This window comes from Lynx canadensis, chromosome F2, assembly GCF_007474595.2.
Source record: "Lynx canadensis isolate LIC74 chromosome F2, mLynCan4.pri.v2, whole genome shotgun sequence".
NCBI lineage: Eukaryota > Metazoa > Chordata > Mammalia > Carnivora > Felidae > Lynx > Lynx canadensis.
In genome coordinates this window covers 70,880,580-70,892,002 of record NC_044320.2, presented here as the reverse complement: position 1 = coordinate 70,892,002, position 11,423 = coordinate 70,880,580, and the positions used below count along the sequence as shown (strand labels likewise).

The 11,423-nt window shown below is 40.0% G+C and overlaps 1 protein-coding gene across 1 annotated transcript in view; it reads left to right on the top strand.

Annotated features, from left to right (window-relative positions):
* The first annotated feature begins 735 nt into the window (after positions 1-735).
* CLVS1 (clavesin 1) overlaps positions 736-11,423 on the top strand; it is a 171,938-nt gene continuing 161,250 nt past the window's right edge. Inside the window, exon 1 of the mRNA XM_030303731.1 lies at positions 736-877. The gene's annotated coding sequence lies outside the window, so the exon portion shown is untranslated. The remainder of the gene's footprint in view (positions 878-11,423) is intronic.

Sequence of the window (11,423 nt, the reverse complement as noted above, 5' to 3'; positions counted from 1 at the left end):
GACAGAGCATGAACGGGGGAGGGGCAGAGAGAGAGGGAGACACAGAGTCGGAAACAGGCTCCAGGCTCCGAGCCATCAGCCCAGAGCCTGACGCGGGGCTCGAACTCACGGACCGCGAGATCGTGACCTGGCTGAAGTCGGACGCTTAACCGACTGCGCCACCCAGGCGCCCTTCTATTCCTTATTCTTAAAAAGCCTTCTTTATCAGTAAAATATTTCTTATATTCTTCTAGTTTATTTTTTTAAATAATTTTATTTTTTATTTAGTTCTTTAATCTTTGTTAGTTACCTATCTAGTTTAGTTATTTAATCTTTGTGTAGCTAATTCTGGTGCGGTGAGGGTTAATTTGAGCCCTTTCCAAGTTGTTTATTTTCTCACTACCATTTGTTAATAAAATAATCCGTGCTTTTCCATATAGGTTTGTGATACTTTTTCATCTGTTAAATTTACACACACACACACACACACACACACACACACACACGGGTCCGTTTCAGAGGTTGCATTAATCTGAAAGATTCTGTTTTTAAGATTGGTGGTAGTTGGGGTCGGGGGTGATGGTTCCTGTACTTTTTCTCCCAGGTGTTACAAAATTACAGTAATTCTTGGTATTGTCTTGATGGAACGGGGGAAAGCGGCGGTGCGGAGGCACTTAGGACCCAGGGGAAAGCCAGGCTTGGTATAGAAGGACAGAGTCTCCGGCGCACACGCCTCCTACCAAAATCACAGCCCCGTGGAGCCGGGGCTCTCATTCACAGCTTTCTAGAGAAATCTGAGCCCGAACCTGCCAGAATAGGGGATCTCACCCACTCAGCTCAGCAGCGAGGACACCTGCAGAAACACATTCCTAAAGCAAGGCTGAGCGGCTGTGTGAAGGTATTTGTTGCCTTTTTTCTCCCTTCTGTATTTGCAGCGCCTCCCCGCCTTTCCCCCCAGCTCTTGCGATGCCATGGCTGCGGCGTTTCAGCACTTCGGTGCGTGGACAGCTCCCATCTGCAATCCCTCCGCACTCCATCCCTTCCGCACCCCACTTTCCACGCCTTCGCGGTCCATCCTCCTCCTCCCGGCGCCCGCTCAGCCTGCGCTCCCTTACACCATCAGCACCCCCATCTCTCCACCATCACCGTCATGATCTCCACCATCACCAGCGCCGTAACTACAGTCCACACAACTGTGTCTTGTCACTTAGACAAAGCCCGAGGTCCTCAGGGTAGAGCAAAAGAACCCAAGTTTTCAGGCGCAGGAAGGAAAGTTCAGGTGTACGACACCCTTGAAAACAAAGAGACGCCTGCTTGAGAGAAAGGGAAAGTGAAGCCAGGACAGAGAGAGACCCTGAACAGGGGGACAGATGGGGCACTTGCCAGACACCAGCAGTTAGCCAGCTGCCTTTCAGCAGATTAGGGGCTGTTTTAGTTAGTTCAGCAAATTAACATGGCCTGGGGTATAGTGTTATTCCAGCAAAACAGATATGTAAGCTCAATCTGTGTTTCTGGTTTTCCAATGGAGAATCACCAGGAAGCAGGGTGGGGGTGACTGATGACTCATATTCACCCACACGCCAATTTGCCTTCCTAAGCGTTTATTACAGAAACTCTGGAATTAAGTTTTTTACTGAAATGTTTTGTAAAATGGAGACCCCCAAAGATGAACTCTGTGGCCAGAGTAAAAATTAAAATGTTGATGATGATAACCTAACAAATGTGGCTCTCATTGGAAAGTGCTATTTGTTCCCGGGTCTCTTCCTGTCTAGTTATTTCATTTCGGTTTTCCAACCTTAAACCTCTCTTTGAGGCAGAGAAGATAGATCCCGTGGCCAAAAGGCCAAAGTAGTAATGATATTCAGAGCAGATGGCCTGTCTTTGTTCATCACTAGTCAAGGACTGACTCGGATTTGGAAGGCGAGATTTTTGTGTGCTTTCTCAGTAATCAGGCGATAACACCATTTTCCCATAATAGTAAAGGGTAATAGAGTGCAAAAATTGAAAAGGCATTTTATGTAACTATGTTCTGCTGGGCTCTGCTTTTAGAGTGCTATCATTTTCTATCTCAGCTGAAGGGAAGTTGGAACATCTTTCAAATATCCGGAAGGTCCAAACCCAAGTCATAGCACCTCTTTAATTTATCCAGGATCATCTCTTTTATAAGAGTTAACAAACATCAGAAAATAAGAACTTGAGCCTGTCAGAAATGAAAATCTTTCAATGAATACCCATTTAATCAATTATTACTGAAGAGCAAAGTATTGGGTGGGTTTTTTTGTTTGCAAATTATTTTTCATAAAAATAACAAAATAACATCTTAATTAAAAATGAAATGGATCGTGTTTTCATATGAAAATAATGTCTTAATTAAACAAGTAAGTTTAAACCAGAGCACAGAGAAGGCTTATTTAAAAATCACTCTTGTACATTTATTCTGCTTTCCTTAAAAAAAAAAAAAAAAGAGTCAATAAAGCAAGTTTTGTCTAAACTGGCTTGCTCATTTTGTCAAAAATAAAGCTAGTGAAAAACAAGTATCTTCTGGAAGAAGTTTTGAGGAAAAATTCCCACCAAATACTCTTCTGGAATGAAGAAGAGTAGATTTTGTCAAAAGGTACTTGCCGCTATTAGTTACATAAATACTGGCATAATTCAATTTGCCTCTAAAATTCACTCACTTTTGAACTCAAACTAAAAAAACTAGTGAAAATATTTGGTGAAATATTTGCTCATTTATATACTGTCTTTAGATTGGTAATATCCACAGTAAAAAAGACCCCTCACATCCCAAAGAAACAAGATTCTTAATATACCCTTATCTGTTTGCAAAGAATGGTTCATCCCAGATAATTTCTTAAAGTGTACATATTGCCTGTTCTAGCTGCTTCAAAACAGAAACTCAGGCCAGGAATCCAGTGCCTCTAATGCTGCTGCCTTCCTGTGCTTAATACAATTTCCTGAGGTTGGGGAAAATTCAAAACAATGCTGCTTCGGTGAGATTTACAGGCATCTGTCTCAGAAGTGATGCCTTTCTCTGATGAAATATTATGCTAGGCTTATTAATTTTTATAGAGTGCTCCTATCCTGGCTGCTTCTTTTATTCTTTCTTCTATTAAGGGCTGTTTCACTTTTTTCGTATTTTCAGTAACATAACATTCTCATTTTTATAATGGATTTAAAGGTGAACAGAAGACATATTTTCCATCACAGTGGCATCATACATTTTTGTAGACATGTTCACAAAGGGCACATCCTTTTGGAATCGTGGAGTGCAAAGCTGGTAAATTTTTATTTCCCAAACGGGGGACTCAGGAACTCTTCAGAGCTAGTGGTGTCTTCTCACTTTTGCAAGCTTTACAAAAAGACACCTTATTAACCCTGAGAAGTCTATTCATGACTTTACACACACTTCCTCAAAGCAGAGCCATCCTTAGTAAATGGATTCAGACTTATTTGGATCTTCTCTCCTTTCCTGTTACATAGTTACTGAGACAGGAGGTAACATAGCAAAACGAATATAAAAACTACGAAGTTTGGTCCCATGTAGTCAGCCCAGAAATACCCCTCAACATTGCCAAGAGAGATCTTTTCCTACATTACACCCTTCTCCCAAATTTTGATAATTTTGATCGTTGTTCATTTTATCCAGATTTCAGTGATATAAATTTGTTTCAGGAGAAGATCCACAATGTGAATTGCTGCAAGTCTGTAACCCCCTAACATCAATCCCAAGTGTTGTATCTCTCTAGATAGAACCATGCTTACCTTTCTATCCAAGTTTGTCTTAGCTAAAGCGAAGTTTGTCTTTGGTTTGATTCTTCATGAATGTGGAAATCAACTGGACACTCACCTTCCCTCAAACACCTTTCATTTATTCAGTTAATAAGTTCATTATTGTTCACTACCTCTGCTTCCCTTCACAGCCCTTTATCATCTCTTCTCTGGCCAGGTGCTCTCCCTTTTCATGGACATGTTTCGGTATGAGAAAGTTTTCTGTGTAGGCAGCCAACTTTCTATGAGCCTTTCTTCTTCCTGATTTCTGAGCCAGCAGGAATTTTCCCCATATGTGTTTTAAGATGATTGCTCTTGTCTTCTGGACCCTTTTAACCACATCTCCAATTTATTGATATTATGTAAGCCAACTTTCTCCACCTCTTCTCCTTGAAATCACATCATGTCAATTCAGCTTCTGTTATTGGTCAAATGTCTTGCCTAAAGCTCCATACCTTTATATGTCTTAAGTTACATAGTGTATTCAGTGTTCATTATGTTGTAGTTTGGGAGGAAGGGAAGTCCTGGGCCTGGGAATGGCGGAAGGGCTCCCGTCATAGGTTTTATGAGTAAGAGAACTCTAGTCTGATGTGTGATCAAAATAACACAAAATAAACAAAACGTGAGATTCTCCTCTTTTTCTCTCTCTTCCTTCTTTTTCTCCCTTCCTTTCTCTTAGCATTTCTTGCTTACCCCACTCCTTCCTTTCTGCATTGTTTTCTGTTTACATATAGAGCACACAAGCACATGTACAATTAATGGAGTGAGCAATCTGACAAGCTTTTATGAGCATTGGTATCCCAAAAGGAGTGAGACACTGGATGTGCTTTTAGTCTCCTGTTGGACACAGTAGCACTGTTTTTCACAGGCAGGGTGAGCTTGACCTCACAGGTAATTAACCTACCTTCTCCATCCTTTTGATTCACTGCAAATCCTCTTGAGCAGTGCTTCCCAAACAAGGTACATACACATTGCCTGGGAATTCTGGTACCCGTTCAGCAGGTCTAGGTGGGTACTGACACCCTGTATTCCCAATAAGCTCCTGGGTCCTGCTGATGCTGCCCATCCATGGACCACACTTTGAGAAGTAAAGACAACAAACAATTTCCTTCTTTTTAAACAGTTCCACCTTAATATCTGATTAACAAATAAGGGCACTCCTACTAAAACAAAACAAGAACCATCCTGGGATCTAAGACAATAACAGCTTAGAAATTATAACTGTAGTTGAGGAGAAAGTTATACAGATAACCCCTTTCTTCCCACCTCACCCTTATGCACCTTGTTGTGTTCTATGTCGACCTCGAAGTTTTCTTAACTTTAATTCCTGTGGCCAACATCATCTGCCTGATCACATCTAGAAGGGTCCCAGTCACATAGAATGCTGGGGAAAACAGAGAGGAAAAGAAAGCAAGTGGCTTCAGTGGCCATCTTTGGGTGAACCCTGCCTTTCTTACATTTTTCCAGATCCTCTTCCTCCGAAGAGTCTATTCTTTTTTTTTTTTTTTTAATTTTTTTTCCAACGTTTATTTATTTTGGGGACAGAGAAAGACAGAGCATGAATGGGGGAGGGGCAGAGAGAGAGGGAGACACAGAATCGGAAACAGGCTCCAGGCTCCGAGCCATCAGCCCAGAACCCGACGCGGGGCTCGAACTCCCGGACCGCGAGATCGTGACCTGGCTGAAGTCGGACGCCTAACCGACTGCGCCACCCAGGCACCCCTGAAGAGTCTATTCTTAGAGAAATACCCTCTTCCCTTGATGAGAGAAGAGTCACATGTTTGTTTGTTTTTTCCTCTCCCTCCTGCTGATACTCCTAAGAAGCACAACTAAAATTAAATTTTAAATTGGGGCATTGACTGCCAGTGACTTCTTATGGGGATAGTTTAATAGCATAGAAAAAGTTCTAGTCTAATTTTCTACATCTTAATACATTTTTCCCTGTAGATTGTCTTTATTTAACATACAGTGAGGTGTAAGGTAAACACTACTTCAACTAAATACCCTTCTACAGTGAAGAGGCAGAAAAACCCCATGCCTTCTTTACAAGTTGTCTTTTCCATCAACTCCTTGAATTATTTTTCCCAAAGCAAACTAAAAGAATAAAAGTCGTATAGCTTGTTCTAGAACAAAGGTCACAATCGTCTGTCAAAAGGTCCATCTTCAGCGTCCCAGACTACTCTAATTCTGACCTGGCATTTATTTTGGGTACAAGTTCCCAGTGTCTCTACTCTGATGGAACTCATTCCAATTTACTCTTAATCTTTCTTGTGGGCAAGAGCAAATGGGAGAAGATGACTGTGTGCTTAGTTGCTATTTTAAAGGGTGCCAATGGAGTCAACACAATGAATATTTATATGGCAAGGGTAAGCCCTGGGCTAAGATTGAGCTAAAGGTGATGGACATTTGACCGTGAGCCAGGGGCTAAATTCTGGTCACACTGTACTTTCAGATGATTAAAGGTCTCCCTTTTATCCTTCTAGACTTCTCTCCCTGCCCCTGGTATAAGTAGTTCATAACTGCAAGTTGGGTAATGTTTGAGAGAACATTGATGGACTAGGAACCATTCTGTTACTCCCAGGATTTATGTTCTTTTGCCAGTACTTATGCAGAGAAGTCATACAAGCCCTAATGGTCAGTTTCAAATTCATCATTTGGAAAAAAGACTCTTTTCTATTTAGCACCAAAGAATATTATAATCAGCCAGCCTGTAAGATTAAATGTAGGTGCCACTGGCAGTAAGGGAGCTTATCATCTTTCGGAAAAGATTTCAAATACAGTTGTACTTAAAAAAAAAGATTTTTGCTCACTGTGATTTTCAATTTTTGTCTAGATGTATCAGCAGCATCTATTTTTATTTCATTCAGTATAAAAATTCCTTTCAGCATTCCTAGGGGAAAAACATAGTTAAAAATTTTGAAGTGAGATTTTAGAAAGGTGAAGAGTCATTGGGGTTAACTTAATTCAATATTCATTTAAAATCTGGAAACATAATTTTCACACCTACTAATGAATGAGGTAGTTGATTAGACTTTCATGTGGAAAGTTTTATCTCTGAGATTCATTTTTCATTTTTTTCTCATAAAAACAAATGTGGGTATAGTTTCTCACTTATATTTGTATTAATTTAAATTTATGTGTACTTAGAAGGATTCTTTGTATTACCAAGAACATCCCAATGCAATAAATATTTGAAGTATTTTCATTATTTATTGATGTTCTTATATTTCCAACAGTATCTAGGCTTCATAGATTTTATCTTTCTGGTCGTGACAACAATATACTCTTTCCTCCCCAGATCTGGCCAACTTTACAACATCCTTTAAATGATCTTCCTTAGGACTGGTGGGGTGTGGGTGTGTGCCTGTTGTGTGAGTGAGTCATTGTGAGGGGACAAGTGGTGTAGAGAAATCACCTACACTGAGTGGCAGGGCAAGGTCATTGATAGAACATGGGCTTTATGTCAGGTGGACTGAGGTGTGAATCTTCATTCTTCTAGCTATAATTGATCTATCTAAACCTCAGATTTATCCTCTCATATAATAATTAACAACCCGGCTTTAAAGATTGGTGTGGAGATGAGATCATAGAACATCAAAGCTGTAGGCACATAATAAGTACTCAACAAATATTTGTTTCCTCATGCCCCGAGTTTTTAACATTAGTTTATTATCTGACTTAAGACCAGTGCTTAGTTGTTCTAAGACTCAGTATCTTTTTATTTACCTGGAAACAACAAAATTATGGTATCAACAAGATTACAGTAAGTGTAAAATGGAGCTTTTTATTTCCAAAGCACTTTTACCTACATCAGTTCACATGGTCCTCAGCATCTCCTAAAGAATTCTTTTTCTTCTACTTCTTGCAGTATCACTGTAACAATGAAGAAAGACAATTGGTGTAAAATGCTTTGAGATAATACATACACATGTACATAGTCTGTAGACAAGATCTGATTATTGGCTTATATTTAATGTGTGTTTCTGAAGATAATGAAATAAATGAAAGTAATAAATTATAAAATAACCAAAATCAATTTTATTTCAATTATTTTGCTTTCTGAAATGACTTTTCCACCTGGATTCTTTAGTTCATAAATACTAGGATATATGTTTATAGGTATGTGTGTGTGTGTGTGTGTGTGTGTGTGTGTGTGTGTGCGTGCGCTGAATTTTGCATAAGGGAATACACAAATAGATCTTTTCTAATGGAAACTTGAGAGGAAGTGAGAATCTTAAATCTATGGATGCCATGATTTCAAATATCACGATACAAAGATTCTTCTTTTCTCTCTCTCATACAAAATACTACTACTTAAATGTGTAGTTTATTAGAAAAAAGATGCGTTAGAAGTGGAAGTTAGCTCCTATGTTGGGCTCCCTAGGGCACATGGTGAGTTACTCTCCATGTATCTGTAACAATGTCTAAAAAAAGAATCATTTGGGACCCAAACAGCAATGGGAAAGGTGGTTTCTGAGGCCCACATGCATCTATCTGAAGTACCCTTTTTGATTATCAAGCACATTTCAGTCCCCGGATCATGTTTCGCACTCTGCTAGGCATGGCAAAATATCAATCCTTCAAATAGAATGGTAAGATCTTTGATCTGGCATTTTAGCCAAAGGAAAATACATAAAGGAAGAGCAAAAGTTTGCGACAGCTGGAAAAGGCATCGACAGCTAGATTTTTTAAACAGCTTTAGTCATCTTCTGGCGAAAAAACAAGGACAACACTAGACTTCTGTAAGGTATGGTATTAGGCTACCGAAGAATGTCTGTCAACTCCTTCAGCACATTTAGGCTTATAGAGTGGTAAATCTAGAAGGAATTTTAGTAAAGGACAGTAGGGTTCTGAGAGGGAAGGTGACTCACTGAAGGTCACACAGCTCTTAAGTAGTAAATATTAGAACCTCTTTGCTACACGTAAGAGGCAGAACAGCACAGTAGAAAAGAGCATGGGACTGGAGAAAGATTACTTGGTCTTGAATCCAATATCTGCCAGCTAGTAGCTGTGTAACCTTGGGAAACTCATTTTACCTCTCTATGCCTCAGTTCCCTCACCTGAAAAATGCAGACAATAATATACTCTTCTCATACAGTTCTAAAGATTAAAGAATGTAATATATAAATAGAGAGTATTAAGTGCCTGGGACATAATAACTACAGTTATAATAAATTGGAAATTAAAGCTCTTGTTAGTATTCATACCCCTAGGACAGAAAATGACTCCTACTTCATGTGATACCAAGTCCAATGGATCCCTTTATACTTGTTTGACAAATTTAGAAAAGTTGAATGAGAACCAAGTCCTTCACGTGAACAGAAGATGACAGTCAAGTGAAATGCTACGTCCTGGAGAACGTTCTTGAACGGCATAGCATTTTTAACCTTAAATATTATCAATTGAAGTTGTTCTTTAAGTAGCAGTTTATTCAGAGATCTGAAGTGAAGGATTTGCCTTTAATGGAAAATATCTGTTTCATCCTGAGTATGAAACCCAGCGACCCTAGCTTGGGTTCTCTCCCCAGAAGCTTCTACTGTATGCTGAGGACAGAATAAAGATGTAGATTGAAGCAAATTTATTTCAGTTATTATAGATTGGAGGCATAGCTATGTGTGGAAGCAGGCCATGAAAAATGCAACCTCCGCTCTCTCCTTGAACCCATAGTAATTTATTTCAGAAACATTGTAGAGTTCCCTGAACTATAAGGTGTTTAACTTGCTCCCAGAACCTTTAAATCTTCTGAAGGGGACAAGCTATTGCTATGACTTGTCTAAACGTCCTGTGCCATGGCTTGGAACAGGGACCATCACCAAGCGTGCTTCAAGGAGGCAGTAATCTGAAGTACAACGTGCCTAGGCTAAATTCTCCTAGGAAATTAAGTTAGCTGCAACACTGTCATTTAAGGAAAATGATTCCAGAGGCATCCAACAGAATGGGAAGCAACTCACTCATTGAAACAATGTTTTGACTACCTTCTTTATGCATTTACTCTCTATATTTTTCGGGCACCTATGCCCCGGTAGACACTGTGTTAGGTGCTGAGGACAGATGGTGAGCGTAACAAGGGTGCTCCACCCATGGAGCTGACACTCTTTGTGCCAGGCCCTGTACTGGGGATACACAGATAAGCGGGATCCAGCTCTTCTCCACAAAGAGTTCAGAGGAAAAAGGGAGGGAGGAAAATGGCAGTGAAATGATGCGGTCAGGGCTGTGAGGCTACCAGTGACCTGTGAAGGTCAGGGAGGCTTCCTAGAGAAAGTGATGTCCAAGATGACTCCTGAAGGGCAAAGAGGAGTTCATCAGTGGTTATTCTTTGTCAAGGTCCTGAGAGGTGAGGAGAAATGTCAAGTGACTCTGTGTGGCTACTTGGCCAGATGGTGAATCTGGAGAGACATAGGCACGACACGGCGAAGGGTCTTAAAAACCTTATTACATAGTTTTATACTTTATCTTAGGACAATTGGACAATTCAAGGAATGACATGAGCAGATTTCAATTACAATACAGAGAATGGACGAGAGAAGGGCAAGTTTGGCAGCAAAGGTGCCATAGGGAGAATGTTGCAAGGCTAAACAGACAGTGTGAGATTGGATGGAAAAAATGGGCAGATTTAAGAAATATTATGGAAGTAATTGTCTGGAAGTGGGCAATAAGGGAGAGAGTGGAATAATAGTGGACTCCCAGGTTTTTAGAATGGAAGCGGCACAGAAGGTGACATTAGTCACTAAGGGATGGAGGTGGAAGGACAAATTCAAGATGAGGAACGATGGTTAGTTCAGGTTTAAGCATATGGAGTCTGTGGTGTGTAGAAGATGTGTCTGTGAGGTTGCTGAAAAGGCAGTTGGATATGTAGCCTGGAGACCGAGAAAGAGCTATAGACTGAAGTTATATTACACGTAGGAGGTCACATCTTGGGGCAAGATCCTGGAAACACCCAGTAAAGTGTTCACAGAAAGAGAAGAGGGAGCAGGGATCAACACGGCTAAAAGAAAAATCACGGTGTCTGGAGTTAGAGAAAGAGAGTGGGAGAATGGGGGAGAGAGTTTTAAGAAGGATGAAGTCAGCAATATAAAATATTGATAGGGGTCACCCATAAAGAGTACTGAAATTTGTCTATTGGATATAGGAACAAAAATATCATCACTAGTAGGGTGACCATCTTTCTGGGTTTGCTTAGAATTGTCCCAGTTTATAGCTATTGTGCTAGCATTATTATTATTATTAGCACCCCCTCATGTCTAAATTTGGATAATAAATTATATGATCTTCCTGGTCAGTTCGTTGGTGGGAATAGTAAGGACATATTGCTGTGAGTGTAGGGATAAACTAGAAAAGGAGACATCAAACAAGGGAATTTTCTGAACGGCTTTTGTAAGGCTACTAGACAGGGAATTTTAACATCAGATGGGTGTTGAACGAGATGGGTTTGGCAGTTTCTTCCAATCCTGGGAATAGTTCGTAGCATTATTTTCCATTTACAATCCTAAGTCCTTAAAATTAGTGAAGCTCAAGACTTTATTCTATTTCTTGTTTTTGCATATTGCAGAGCTAAATGCCGTTTTCTTACAAACTATTTTACAAAGCCAACATTTTACACATCGAATTTCTATTACTCCCTCATCTTGACAATGAATACCAGTTACTTTAACTATTCTTCATCTCCCCTATAC